This window comes from Mus pahari, chromosome 17, assembly GCF_900095145.1.
Source record: "Mus pahari chromosome 17, PAHARI_EIJ_v1.1, whole genome shotgun sequence".
Taxonomy (NCBI): Eukaryota; Metazoa; Chordata; class Mammalia; order Rodentia; family Muridae; genus Mus; species Mus pahari.
The window spans coordinates 30,019,645-30,034,542 of NC_034606.1; the positions used below are offsets into that span (position 1 = coordinate 30,019,645).

Sequence of the window (14,898 nt, forward strand, 5' to 3'; positions counted from 1 at the left end):
CACACACACACACACACACACACACACACACACACACACACACACACACAGAGGATTTAGTGCACACAGAGGATCTCTGACCAAAAATAAAACGTCATGCTCAGGTTTGAACAGGGAAGTAAGTGCAGGCATTCCCGGAACGGGTGCAGTTGCCATCTTGCCGTCCCTCTTCCTGTCTTGCCTACAGAGATCCAGAAGAGCCTGCTACTGCAGAACTTGTGTCACATCTGGAGGAAGTACCACTGGGTGTGCTCTCCTTCGCCCCAAACTAGACTCCAACTGGGCCCCAGGCAAGGCTGAACCTGCTTACTCCTGGTTTTCCAAGTCCGTGTGCACCTTCACACTTCCTGGCTGGAGGCAAAAGAAGAAGAGGAAACACCAGAAATACCACAAGACTCGTGGTGTTTCCAGGGGGATGGGAGGGGATGATGGAGAACTTCAGGTAGCCAACGCCCTCGGCTCTGCAGCCCAGTGTGCTGGTGGCCAACAGAGCTAATGTGGATCTCCAAAGTGCTTACGCCTCAGGAAAGCATCTGGTTTCCAGGAGTATCTGGGACAGGAGCCCATTTTCTCTAACTGAAAGCCTGCTGAAATCTGGTCTTAATTACCCCCTAACAGCAACGTGGCTGCACGACACATCATGGCCGAGGCCCTTGCTCTCAGACAATGAGGCCACCTACCCATGCACCACTGGCAAGCTGGGCCCGCCGTTAGTGTTTCCCCCAAGGCACAAACGGATTTGTCATGGGCCAACACAGGACCTCTCCTGACCTCTCTTGTGCCTTTGAGGACAAGGCTGGCTCAAATTGGGAACGCTAGCCCTGACTTTGGAACCAAGATTTTAGCTGAACAAAAGGGGGCTTCGTGACGTGCTGAGAAATGAACTCTAAGACAAGTTTCAATAAGAGGAACAGTCCCCTGGCCCCCGACTCCCGTTTTAGAGAGAGGATGTGATGACAGGTGAGCTGGGAGGACTTTTATAACTGATGACCTCATTCACTGCTGAGGAGGGATAAGAAGAGTTGGCATCCCTGGGCTGATAGGAAACCATCAGGCCTAATTCCCCACAACAGAGTACAGAGGAAGGACTAAACACTCATCACTAGTGTCATAGGAAATGTCCCTGACCTGTCTTCCTTGCTTGGTTAGCAGTCTCTCCCCTGACTACCCACAGCATCCTCGCCCGCCCCCCTGCCCCCGCCAACACACTCCAAAGGCATCCCGAGGACATGTTCAGTTTTGTGGGAAAAGGAACTGAAGGCTGCAGACAGAAGCAGTGCTACCAGGCAGCCCTTCTTCAAATAATGACAGTGGGGCTGGGGATGTTGGTGCTCGTCTATCCGGCATGAAGCGTTGGGTTCTAGCCACCGCACTCCATAAACCAGATGTGGTGACGTCCACCAGTGATCCCAATTGTAATCCTCCAACTTAGAAGACGGGAGCAGAAACGTCAGAAGTCCAAGGTCAGCCTTCAGCCTTGGCAAGGGGGAAAACCCAACCAACGTAGAGAAAGTGGCTGAGATCACACAGCAGCCCAGAGCAAACACCTAACAGGAGAGAGATTCCAGAGGTAGAATCAAAGTGGCCCTAGGAAACCTGGTGTGGGCATTGTTGACTTGGGAGACATGAGCCAAGTACACAGCTGGCTTCCAAAGCGGGATGGGGGGTGGCGGGGGTGACCTAGCCCTCTTTAGAGCATAGAAGGACACCTTGACTTTAGAATGCTGAGGCCTATTCAGTCCTCCAGAGCTGTAAGATGATAACTTCTGTTGGCTAAATCACGTTTCTTTGATTACTACAGCAACAGATAAACTAATACACTATCACTACACTCACCTTAAAAAAAAAAAATACCACTTTTATTCACATGCCTGCTGCCCAAGTCAGAAAGAACAGCTCACATTTCTTGAACCTACATGTATTTGTCTTTAGCATTTATCATTCAGTATTGAGGGCCAGTCTGAATGTTTCACAGGCATAAGATATGAAGAAAAGGTCACTTCAGTGCAACAGGATAAGAAGGGTGCTCAAGAGCTCAACCAAGAGTGGGGCCAGGAACTTGAAAGCATCTTCCTGGAGATAAAGACATGGATGCATTTAAGAAGATAAGTGGGAGTCAGCCAATGAGAGAGGAAGAACATGCCAGGCAGGGATAAGGGAACAGATGCTCAGGGGAATGACACAGCAGGTGCATGGTAAGGAAGCGCTTCAGTGGCTCAGCTTCAGGCCGGGGAACAATGTCTCCAGTCTCAGCATCTCATCTTCTCTTAGTTTAAGGACCTCTGTCATCCTCTCTGCCTGAGACCTGCCTATGGATCCCAGCCTTAGCGCAGTCCCTACAAAGCTTTTTCCCTACAAACCATAACTCCTCCCACATTTTTCCTGTCCCCAATATGAGGCCACCGTGCCCCAAGCTGCTTGAGATAGAGTCAGAAGACGCATATTTGAGTCCTCCTCCCCATCCCCGACCATGTCCCATCATCTCTATAGAATCCATCGCATGTATCAGTTCTATCTCCATGTCCTAACTACGACTCACTAGCTCCTTCCCCCCCACCTCCACTGCAACCGGAGGGTCTGCTCTATAGCAAAACGGCATCCTATTGAAGCTTTGCTGCACCTACTCTTTATTTCTATGACCCACTCTTCATGAAGCAGGCTCTTCAAAATGTCGCTCTACTCCTGAGCCTAAACTCAGTAATGCGCCCTTTGGTGGGAGGATCCAAGCTGTGTGAAATGGGCTCTAAAACACTTATCAATCTCACCTTGCAATATTCACCACAGAGCTCCTGACTCGGGTCACTCCCTGGAATACTTGGAGCCCTCCTGTGCACAGAAGTCTTTGTATATTCCTACCCATCTCCTCGGAATGTCCCTCCCCTACATCTCAGCCTAGCCACTCCTCTATCTTCCAGCCTCAGACCTGGCTCCCCCTGGTAAACCAAGAGCCAACACTGTACTCACACCCTCCTCTTCGTTCACTGATTTCCTGGGTAACTTACATCCCACAAGTTTTCATTCTTTATGAGTTACCAGCTTCTCCCAGATGCCCAGGTCCTCTAGTGGAATACAAGCCCCAGGAGGGTGGGGTCTCATCGATCCTGGTCCTCACTGTCTCACTGGGACTCCATGCAAGGCTTAGTGTAGAATAGGTGCTCAGTGTATGTTTGGGGAATTGATTAATTAAATGAAAGAGAATAATCCTGGCAATGAAAGATGGGGCAGAAAAGACACAGGCCGTGAGAACAGGGTGCTATTCATCTTTGCATGACTACTACCTCCCACAGTGGAGCCACTTAGCAAATGTTTACTGCATACAAGAAAGAATGACTCAATCCAGATGAACTTGAGTAAGGCTGTCCTTTCTGGGAAAGACTCCCAAGGAGTCCCCTCTTTGGGGGACACTCATGTGTGTGTGTGTGTGTGTGTGTGTGTGTGTGAGAGAGAGAGAGAGAGAGAGAGATCCATCTGCCTGAATGCACATACAGATGACTGTACACAAGAATCAAATGGGGTCTCTCACTGTACCTAGGCCAAGGCGTGCTAGCAAATTCAAGCAACCATGCTGTCTTCACCCACTCAGTCTGTGGGTGCTAGATTTACCGGGGCATTTGGCCTTTTAACATGCATGCTAGGGATTTGAACTCATGTCTTTCCGCTTGTTCGGCAAACGCTCTTTTCCATGGAGCCATCTCCCCAACACTCTCTTGGTCCTTCTTAGGAGGCAGCAAGTCTAGAGCACACAGCAAGTGCTTAATAAGTGCGAGATGTCACTGTCAGTATTGTTCATGTAAGGATCATCTGGGCAGATTTCTAGAAAAGACCTTTGAGCCCACGTCAGATACCCCAGTGAGCGGAAAAGAAGATGGAAGGAGAAAATGTAAAGGCCCAGGAAGATCCCATCCGACACAATGAGACCTTGGTAGGGAAAACCCATGAACAGCACAGGTACAGGGGGCTCTCGTGTCCCCCCCAGACCACAGCCACCTGGGTGCAACACGGAGCAGCCGGCTGGGAGGAGGGTCTGGACGAAGAGGGCTCAGCCTGAATGCACACATTCATCTCTGGGCTTGCAGGCCCTGCGCTGGTTTTGAAAAATCTAGCTGGCTGTGGTTGTGGCGGACTGGAGAGGTGTAAGGAATTTCAATTTCCTTCACCAAATGGCAAGCTTGTGAAAAAGCCCTTTCTCTCCCAACATTATCACATACTAAAAAAGGAAAAGCCAGCCACTCAGCTTTCAAGAAGAGGAAACTAGGTGGGCTGCCTAGCTCACAGAGAGAGGAGGATTCAGAATGGAGACTTCTGGAAAAAAAAAATCTCACAGCACATTCTGTGTCAATACAATGCTGGTTTGGAGTTCATCTGTTTCAAAGAAAATGAGAGAACAGAGAAAAGCAACCCCCCCCCCCATATATAATAACCGCAATTGTATGTTTCAAATCCATTTGAAAGCTGAATCCCAAATCCACTCGTGTCAGCGAACAGGAGAAGTTGGGCAATACTTTTTTCTTTCTTTCTTTCTTTTTTAGTTTTCTTTTTTTTTTTTTTAATTACCATACAAATACTAAAAACCATTGTGCATTTCTAAACAGGGTAATTTAAAAACCCCTTATCTCAAAATATGTTCTTTGAGATAACTGCATTGCTCAGAAACAGCAATAATAACAGATAAGAGAACAGGAGAAGGTGCTAAAGTGGAGAGGGTTGAAAGACACTGTAACACTCCTGGTTTAGTGGCTGGCAGATCACAATCTGGCATAATCACGGTGGCCAGGCCCAGGAGTTTAGAGGCTTGGCCAGGCCACCAAGTAGTTGTGTCCATAGAATCTTTCTGAATCTCTTCTACATTAAAAGAGAAAGCAGTTATTTTCTGAGATTCTTTTCTTCTATAGCACCGCCCCCCCCCCAAGCCCCTCTCCCAATGGCCACTACACAGGGGCCTTCCAGGGGCCTTCCAGTGGCCCGGCAAGAAGACCTGACACTGAGGCTAGAATAGACACGAAACTGGCCTAAAAATTACATTCTGTGTTTTACAATCTCAAAACATTACTCAGCAATCCTGTATCACTGCTATCCCAGAGTCAATTCTGCTCACACAACCTGATGGAGTCGACGGAAGAGGGAAAATGGTCTTTTTGCATCTGTACAGCTAAGGCTAAGGTCAAGTTAACTTGGTCTAGACCTGGCTAAGCCTCTCCTTGATAAAAAAGAACCCGCCCTACAAGGGCGTGAGATGGTGTCTCTGGATGAATTAAACATCAGAAAACCAGATACCAGCGAGTTTCTTTATATTTTTTTTTTCTCGCTCTCGTTTAAACTTACTGTTGCTCTCATAAAAAGCATCAGGTTCCAAAATGGTACAAGCGGAAGAAGACATTAGGCACTTCTCAGCTCCCAAGGGGGATGACCACCCCCATTCCCGGTTTCTTTTCCTTTTAAGTGGTCTGGGGCCTGCCTGGCAGCGCCATGTCCAGGCCGGGACCCGCGCCGAGGGGAACTTTCCTCCGCTGCGCCCGAGACAATGCGGCGGCCAATGCTCGCGCCTCCCCGCCGCGCGGAGAGAGAGCGCCCCTGGAGAACCGGGAAAAGTGCCGGGGAGGAGAAGGAAAGCGCCCCCGAGAGCAGGGAGAGCGCCCCAGAGGAGAAGGAGAGAGCCCCGATGGGAGGGGAGAGTGCCCGGGTGGACAGAGAAAGCGCCCCAGTGGACTCGGGGAGCGCCCCGGCGTCTGCCGGGCCTCCTCCCGGAGCGGGGAGCCTTGCGCCCCGGGCGCACGCCCCCAACCCGGGTCGCCTCCGCGGAGCAGGGAAACGCGCGCTCCGGCGCTGCGGCTGCGGAGTCCCCGGGCCGCCCGGCCAACCCCTGCAGAGCCGGCCGCGCGCCCCGCACGCCCCCGGCTGGTGCTCTGCGGGCGGACGGGGACACCCGGAGCCCACAGGGGGTGTGCGGGTGGCCGTGCAGCGCCCCACCGCGCCTGTTCCCGCCGCCCCGCCGCCTCGCCACTCACCGGGACCGGGCGGGCCGCTGGGCATTATTCCATCGCGGGCGCGGCGAGGCCGGGCGAGGCGCGGGAGCCGAGCTCGGCGCAGGAAGGGGCGGGCGACCATGTGCCGAGGAGGGGGGGGGAGGAGGAGGCTGGCGACGCGGAGCCGCTCTCTGGAGCCCGCTCGGCGGCGGCGGCGGCGGTGGCGGCGGGGAGCGGGCTGCAGGAAATCCAAACACTTCGGCAGGAAATCGGAATCCTGACTAAGCACTCCCGGCCCGCGGCTGCCCCGCGCCGGGGGCTCCCGCCGCGTTTAACCCTTGGCCCGCCGGGCACACTTCAGGGCGCGGGAGTATAGGACAGTGCAGGAGGAGATGCACGGGGAGGGCCTCCTTCTTGGCCACAGAAGGCAGAGGTGGGGCTTATCACCAGAGAACCTTGGCCTTGAAGTGGGGCTTGCTAAAGCTGAGACACCAAAAGACTGTGGCCTCTCTCCCATCCTGTCCTGACTTCTCCTAGGCTACTTTCTCCTGTTCCTTTCGGTTGATTTCTATCTTCTTACCCAGTGCCTGGAGGCAAAACCTTTTGGATAGCACAGAGGTGATCTGGCTAGCATTCGAGCACTCCGGGCTCTGAACCATGGTTGGAAAATGGCCCTTTCCTCTTTCCTGCAAGTGATACTTCCTTGAGGCTCAATTTCTCAAACAAGAAAGGAGTGTTCGTAGACTTAATTTGAAAGCAAGATGCTTAGACTGGCATGCTGGAGACATCAATGCTATCTATGCCGCGGTATTACGGCACTCTAGAGATGTCAGAGAAGGGAAACCTCTAACTTGTGGACTGTGTGTTCTGCATGTCTGTGTGGACCTACACAGCTGGGGGGGGGGCAGGTCTGGCCCAAGGGTGTCAGTTTCTCCCAAATTACTGGTGATTGTTTTTCTTTGAGTCTTCCAGAAACTGCTGTCTGAAGAAGAAAAGGTCAGCCACTGCCGTAGTAGACCCCTTTCTGGTGAAATTAGAAACTCACCAGGCCTCACAAGATTGGAGATTTTGTTCTTAACCTGAGGTGGGAGGCTTGGGGGGAGGGGGGAAGGGCCTTGAGCTGCTCCAGGAGGTTTAGGAGAACCAGCCAGGAAGTCTGGGCGGCCATGGGGAGTGATTCATTGTGGATTCCCGAGGAAATGCCACATTTTACCTGTAGGCTGCAGTTTGGTGGTTTTACTTGAGTGTTTTAGATTCCTCTTGCTCTCAAGACTTAGAGGAAGGACCGCGTGTGGATAAGGGAGAACTGAAATGAACATGCTGGGAACTGAAACGTGGGTACCAGCTCGCCTCCCAAGGACAGACCTGTGCTTGGCACCCAAAGGCATGTCTTTTCTCCAACACTTTCTGTAGTTACAGGTCACAGGAAAAGCTCCAAGCTGGACCCCCAAGAACCCGGAATGCCTGCCCCTCACAGCTAACATCCTTTTGGAAAGAACCTCTACCCAACTGAGGTCGGCAGATAAATCACAGAGTAGAAGTCAGGCCCTCACAGTTCACTGTTTGATCCACTGTGTCTGACCCCAACATCCTCACCATCCGCACCTCTCCCAGCATCCCGCCCCTGGTCCTATTGCTGCATAGCTCCTGTCTCTATTGTATCTTTCTGGATGCTTGCTTAACATTTCCCCATGGCTAAGCTGCATCACAGCAGAATTCTTGACTGTCTCTTTTGTTCCCACTCTCAATGCCAAGAACCATACCAGCACATGGGAGCCCCTCAGTCAGCACAAGTTGGCTATAAGGGACAAAGACTAGAAATCCAAATCTGTCTGTCATCCAAGCATGCCAATTCACTCTCTTCCTCAGCTCCCTGAATCTTTCACTCGGAGACTTGACATGGAGTGTTCAGTGTAATGGAAGAAGCGCCAGTGGGCTCTACTAATGGTCCTGGGAAATGAACGCTGTGAACAATTAGGACTGTCAGTTGATGTAACTGTAGTCTCTTTGGCACATCACCAGTTAATTATGCCCTCCTCTGGTACTTCCCCAGCATCTCCTCATTAAAGGCCTTGCCTATAGGGCCAGGGCATGATGGCACATGCCTGTAATCCCAGTACTCAGAAGGATGAGGAGTTCAAGGTCATGTTTAGATACATAGAGAATTTGAACCTCACCTAAGATGCTTGAGACCCAGTCAAGACTACTTGTTGCATTATATGTCATATTAAGTGGCAAGCCATTCTGCAGTGAAATGAAGGGAAGGGTCTACATTAATGACCCCTTTCTCTAAGGAAGGCCTTAGGACCAAGGTGAATTAAATCTGTTTAGCATTGGCCAAGGGACCCAATAGTTTCTTTGCATTTGTTCTCCAAACAGACAAGCAATTACCCATTCTTTCACTACTCACCACCCCGCTTTCTCCTCCGTCCTTTGTTCTTCCTGGAGTCACTTCCCAGATGAAGTAACCGTACCTAACTCATGGTCTCCAGGTTTGCTTCTGGGACAACTCAATTCACAACAGCATTTTATCTCTCTATTCATGCTGACTGTCTGGGCACTCCCCACGTGCCTGAGCCAAGACAGCATGAACAGGCTTCATAGTTGGGTAATACTGGAAGGTCTGCATCCTTAGAAGGAAAAGCTCACATGCAGTAACAGAAATCAAAAAAGACTAAAACACTTTTGCACTATTTTATAGTTCAGAAAACTGAGACACCTGAATGTCGAGTGACTTGCCTGAAGCCAAACAGTTAGTGAGTGGAGGAGCTCTGGTCTCCCAAACTCTTTGCCACCCATACTGCCTTTCCTGGTGGTTGAAGGCATGGGTACCAGCTATAGCTGAATATATTCTTAAACCGCATAGAAGGAAGCAGGAAAGGACCATGGAGTCGAGGGAGGAAATTACTCCCAAAGAGAGGAGATGGCCAACATTCATTAGTATCCCAGAAAATTCAGTCCCGTGAGGATGGAGAGGTGAGCATTTATTGTACTGGACAGTTACAAGGCTACTCTGACTTCTACCGGGGCTGTGTGGATGGAGCAAAGGGATGGGAAGCCAGATTGCAGTGGGCTGAGGAATGAGTGGGAGCATGCAAGTGTAGACAACTCTTTTGAGAAATGTGGCTGTCTAGCACGTGGGAGGCAAGGGTGGAGGCTTCTCAAAGATGGCCGGGCATGCCAGCGTCTGTGGGGGGACGGGAAGGTTCCCTTGGAGCCTTTGCAGCTGCAGAGGCAGAACTGGGCCCCCCCCCCCCGCGGAGGAGAGCGGGATGGAGCAGGCTCTGAACTATGGGAGAACCACTTTGTCCACTGGAGGGGAAGGCCGGCCGATGATATCCAGAGCATCATGAATTTATCCTAGATTCACAGATAGGAATTAAGTGGGACTCTGAAGTCCCCGTAGTTGAATTCCTTACGAAATTCGTGATCAGGACAATCAAATGAGGTTGCTATAAAACGCCTTCAACCTCATGACGAAAACAGAATAAGAAGCTATTTTGGCTCCAAGTATGTTAGTGAATCAGGAGCAGTGAGGCTGAGGGAAGAGTTAGGAGACAGCTGGCACTGTGTGCTGGCTGATGGGGGTGCAGGGCACATAGGAGGGACAATGGTGCTCACCTGTGAGGAGGAGGAGGGGGAGGAGGAGGGGGTATTTTTAACCATCACAAAGAGGGAGAAGGAGAAGGTTCTGAGGAGGAAGGTAATGAGTTCCTGTTTGTGCTCAGTGCAGAGAAGGCAGTGTGGGTGTGGTTAAGAGTCTCAGGCTTTGCAGGGCTGGGGTAGGGGCCAGGCTTGAGGGTGGAGGGAGGGGGAGAGGGAGGTAGAGGAGCCTGCACAGTTGGTAAGTGGGGGAGTTGGCACCTAAGAAGGCAACGCCCTATGCCAGCTCCTCACTGTCTTGCTTTGCTCAGATTTCCCCAGTGCTGGGTTTCATTCCTAGAGCTGTTGGTATAGGAAGTTGGTACCTTATTACCAGGGGCTTCGTACACACCGTAGGACGGTGAACAGCATTCCTGGCTGCAGTCCACTGGATGTCAGCAATGAAACCTAGTCCGAAGGACCAAAGCTATCACTAGACGTGGTCCAGTGTCTCCTGGCAGCAAAATTGCCTCCCAGGCAGAAGCTCTTTTCTATCATCTTTTTCTCATCCTCAGCTAATCATAGAATTATCAGAAAGTGAACACCCTGGGAGCTGGGGAGATGGCTCAGACAGCAAAGTAAGTACCGCTCGAGCATAAGGGCCCTGAGTTTGACTTCTAGCACCCCTGTGAAAAGCCTTCCTCGTCATCCAAGTACTAGGGAGCCAGAGACAGGAAGACCCCTGGGTCTGCTGGCCAGGTTCAATGAGAGAATGTACGTTAATAATAATTATTAATATTAATAATAATAATGGAGAGGGATTAAGAAAGACATTTGATGTCAACCTCTGGCTTAAACACACACACACACACACACACACACACACACACACGCACAGGGGGTGGGGAGGAGAGAACACTTGATCTGGGCATGGTAGTACGTGTCTGTACTCCTATTACTCTACAGGCTGAAGCAGGAAGATTATAGGTTTGAAGCCAACTTGAGCTACATAGGGAGACCTTATCTTAGACAAAACAACAACACAAAACAGATGTGATAGCACATGCCAATAATCCCAACATTTCAGAGGTGAAGACAGACAGAACAGGAGGTCAGCATCATCCTGGCTGTATATGGAGTTCTAGCCTGGGCTACTTGAGGCCTGCCTCAAAAGGTGCCCCTCCCCCTAGTTCCTAATTTTTTTTTTTTAAAAAAAAAAGGATAGAAGCATTCGTTTCCAGTTCAAATCCTGACTTTATTGTCTTCTGTCTTTATTGACCTTTCAAGACTTTATTCCCTTCTCTGGGCTTCAATATTCTGTAGTTTTGTTTTTACCTGTAGAATCAAGTTGTGGAGAATGAAATTAACAATTCATGTAAGTACTGGGTTCAGACAGAGTGGTGGCCCTCAGTCATCAACTGCTACTCTTGATAGTATTTAGGCTCTGATGTTCCGTCCAGTAAACATTTTGAAATTGGGGCCTGTAGGTCTCGACCTCACAGACATATTAAAGACAAGAGAACATCCTGGAGGTGATGGACATCTGCACGTGAACTGCAGAAAGGAGAGAGACTGGAGCCAGAATCCTAAGGAACAACTACATTTACCAAGCAGGTGGAGGTAGAGCCTGCAGTGGAACTTGAGTGATTAGAAATACAGGCGAGGAAACTACCTGCGAGCAAGTCTTTCTTCCAGACAAGGTAAAAAGTACCCCTGGCCTTTTGGGAAATATTCGTGAAGCATGTCAAATGGTTGTCACCTTGGGGGATCACGTCCCCATTGATAAAGGGACGAGCTGTCACTGGGTGCTCACTTTAGGTAGAACCGATATTTATGATATTAACAAACATTTCGCACTCACAACACTATCACAAAGCTATAATGTAGGGACTATTTGCCATCCCCATTTGCATAAAGAAACTGAGATGTTAGACAAAGGGAGAGTGAGTTTCTCAGGCAAGACTGGAGGGGAACCAGAGCCTTAGCTTCTTTTCTGGTTGCTGTAATAAGAGGGGAAGTTTATTTTGACTCCGTGTTCAGGGTGCATCATTACAGTGTGTGTGGGGGGGAAATCAAGGCATCCCCAATCTAAACACTGGGAACAGGGAACACAGGCTGCAGCTCTTTCCTCCACATGTAGAGTCAAGGATCTCAGCCAGGAAATTGGTGTCAACCAGAGTGGTTAGTGTTCCCCCCTCGATTAATAGAACCAAGAGATTCTCTTGAGTTGACAGTTGTCCCTGACCATCACAAATGGCCTTTCACAAAAAGAGATCAGTATGAGGAAAGGAAGAGGCCCAAAGGAATCTTTGGCTGAAGAGTGTGATGTAGAGTTGATGGTTGCAGCATGCCTGTAATTCCAGCGCTGGGGAGGCCTACCTGGGCTATGTGATGAATTTGAAGCCAATCTGAGCTATGTATCAAGACTGTCTCCAAAAGACAAAACATGATGGTTTGGGAGTGTTGGGAGGCCATCCATTTGGGGAAGAGATATACCCAACATTGCTGCAGTATAGCCTAAGGCAAAAAGAAAAGCCGCAAACACTTCATAGATACACCAGCAGTCCGGAGAGCAAACCAGAATCCGCAGCAATGACATTACCTAGCAGGGACAGCCAGGCCTCAGCAGGAGTCAGCAGGAGGGACCAGAAGGGACACCAGGGGAAAGTTCTCTGCTGTGCCTCTCTCAGGGAAGTTGTGAGACTCACAAGCATTGAACTGCAACTCTACCAGCAAGCCAAGATCCCTCTCCGTCACTGTCCATCAGTCCTATTTGTACCCTCCAAACACCACGTGTCCTCCATGTGCCTTGCCTCCTCTGCACATGCACCTGTCTCAGCTAACAGCACACTGCCAATCAGCCCAAGACCATGGAAGCAGAAAAAAAAAAAAAGCCTCAACAAATCACCAAGAGTTTTTTGGTGCAGTTCTCTCTACAGAGTCCCGACAAAGGGAGTTCAATTACACAAATGTAAGGCAGACAAATACATCTGTGTTCTTAGCAAAGAATCCCTCATCACATGTTCTTTCCCGAATCTGCTTCAGTCTTTCAAAATACCATCCAACTGACTTTCCGAAGAACACCTCAGTTTCCACTTCAATGTTAATATAGTCAACTCGGCAGGATCTAAAATCACCTAGGAGACCAGCCATAGGCATACTCGTGAGAGATCGCCTAGATTAGGTTAGCTGAGGGCAGAAAGATCTACCTTAATTTTGGGTAACACCACTCCACAAGATGGGAAAGGGTGAGAAAGTGAGGTAACCGCTATGGTTCCTCTCTCTCTCCTGATTCTTTACTGCAGGTTCAATGTGACAAGCTTCTCCCTAAAGCTAGGGACAGTCGTGACTTCTCTACCCTTAAACGGAGCCAAAATGACCTCTTCCGTCCTTTCCTTGAGTTGCTTTTGTTGGGGGGTCTTTTATCACAGCAATAAGAAGTGTAACTAAAACAGTTACTTCCTCTCTTAGAACCCTTTGGGGTATCAAACAGAATGCCAAATTCTTTCGGCTTCTTTTTACTGCTTGTGACTAGATGACTAACCTGGGTCATCCCCTTTGTCTCTTAGCCAAGGCAAAAAGCAAAGAGCCTGATTCCAGCAGCCCCACAGGACCCAAAGCAACGGGGAACATTTAATTCCATGAGAGCCCAAAGGTTTCCAGGAACTCTTGACCGATAGACACCCAAACCCTATCAAGTGTCCGCTCCAAGAGGTTCTACTTTAGGCCAGATGGAGATGCTTGCTGCAGAGCAAACACTGTGGGGGAATCTGAGGAGAGGAGGGAAGGAAGTGGGTTAGCCCACACCAACCAACAGAAGTAAGTGGTTAAGAACTTGCACTGACATTGGTAGGCCTCAGCTGAAATTCTGGCTCAATTACCTATGAGCAGTATGATTTTACATCGTACCTTAAAGTGCTGAACCTTAGTTCCTGAGTAAAAAGTGGGATCGTTGCAAGCATCCCTTTCATATGACTGCTAGGAAGATTAAAAGGTTCCAGCCCAGACTGCCTTCCAACTTGCTGTGGACCAGAAGCTGACCTTGACTCTCAACTTCCAGCCGCTCTCGTCCCGTTGCTGGGGTAACAGGCATGTGTCATCATACATGTCCAATGTTAGTTTTCGTTTTAAAGATGCAGTTCTTACAGTTTTAATTTGTCTACCAGAATTTATGGATTGGAAATGTTTTGCCAATGAAGTAAGGTTAAGATGCAGGCCCATGAAGAGGTGATGGGGCCATGAGGACTGTGACTTCGTAACTAGATGAATATCATTATTACAAGAATGAGTTCCTGATGAAATCCAGCTCTCATTTATATTCTCTCTCTCTCTCTCTCTCTCTCTCTCTCTCTCTCTCTCTCTCTCTCTCTCTCTCTCTCTCTCTCTCTCTCTCTCTCTTCCTCCCTCCCTCTTCTCCCTCCCTATCTTTCACTCCCTCTTTGCCTCCTGCTCCATGGCCTCTGATTTTATGTGTAATATGACTTTGAACTTCTGATTCTCTTGCCTCTTCCTCCAAAATTCTGGGATTATAGGTATGTGCCATGAGGCCTGGATTCATGCATTGCTGGGTACCAGTCCCAGGACGTCATATATGCTAAGCCAGCACTTCATCAACCAAGCCACATCTCTAATCCCCAGCTATTCTTCATAAATTACCCAGGTTCCAGTGTAGACCATTTGGTTATACAGCAGGACAAAACACACTAAGGCAATCGTATCAGCATTTTTTAAAAAAAAAAATTATTTTCTTTCAAGCTACTGAACAATAAAGCCAGGATAAATACCTCAGAGGAGAACCCAGGGCAAGTTTGGCTTTGTTTCTATTTCTCCTTGTTGGAAAAGCAAGGAAAAGCATCCAGCAGGGAGGGGACAATGAGAACCAAGCAGAGAACAATGGGTCACCTAAGCTGGAAATAATTGCTACAGGTCCTCAAGCTGAGGGTTGTGGATTTAGCTCAGTGGGAGAATGCTTACCTAGCAAGAGCAAGGCCCTGGGTTCAGTCCTCAGCTCTGAAAAACCAAAACCCAAACAAAAAAAAAACCAAACCAAACCAAAAGCCAAAAGCCAAGGTAACTGGCACACATCCTCAAGCAGGGTTTGTGAAGTCAATAAATGCTAATGATTAGAGCCGCACCACACACACACACACACACACACACACACACACACACACACACACACATGCCTAACTGGCACAGCCAAAACAGAGCCCAGGTCATGAGAATGTCTTCCTCATTCCATTATTTCACCACCCTCTGCCGAGGGCTCTGGAGATGAACTTTCTTTATTTTTTTTTATTTTATTTTTTTATTTTCTTTATTTACATTTTAAATGCTATCCCGAAAGTTCCCT

At 49.2% G+C, this 14,898-nt stretch overlaps 1 protein-coding gene across 4 annotated transcripts in view; it reads right to left on the bottom strand.

Moving 5' to 3' along the window:
• Asap1 (ArfGAP with SH3 domain, ankyrin repeat and PH domain 1) overlaps positions 1-6,171 on the bottom strand; it is a 300,809-nt gene extending 294,638 nt beyond the window's left edge. For 2 of the 4 annotated variants that reach the window (XM_029531154.1, XM_021217340.2), the window contains exon 1: positions 6,006-6,171. The gene's annotated coding sequence lies outside the window, so the exon portion shown is untranslated. The remainder of the gene's footprint in view (positions 1-6,005) is intronic. The other 2 variants (XM_029531149.1, XM_029531152.1) reach the window with 1 other exon arrangement.
• Between the last annotated feature and the right edge of the window lie 8,727 nt (positions 6,172-14,898).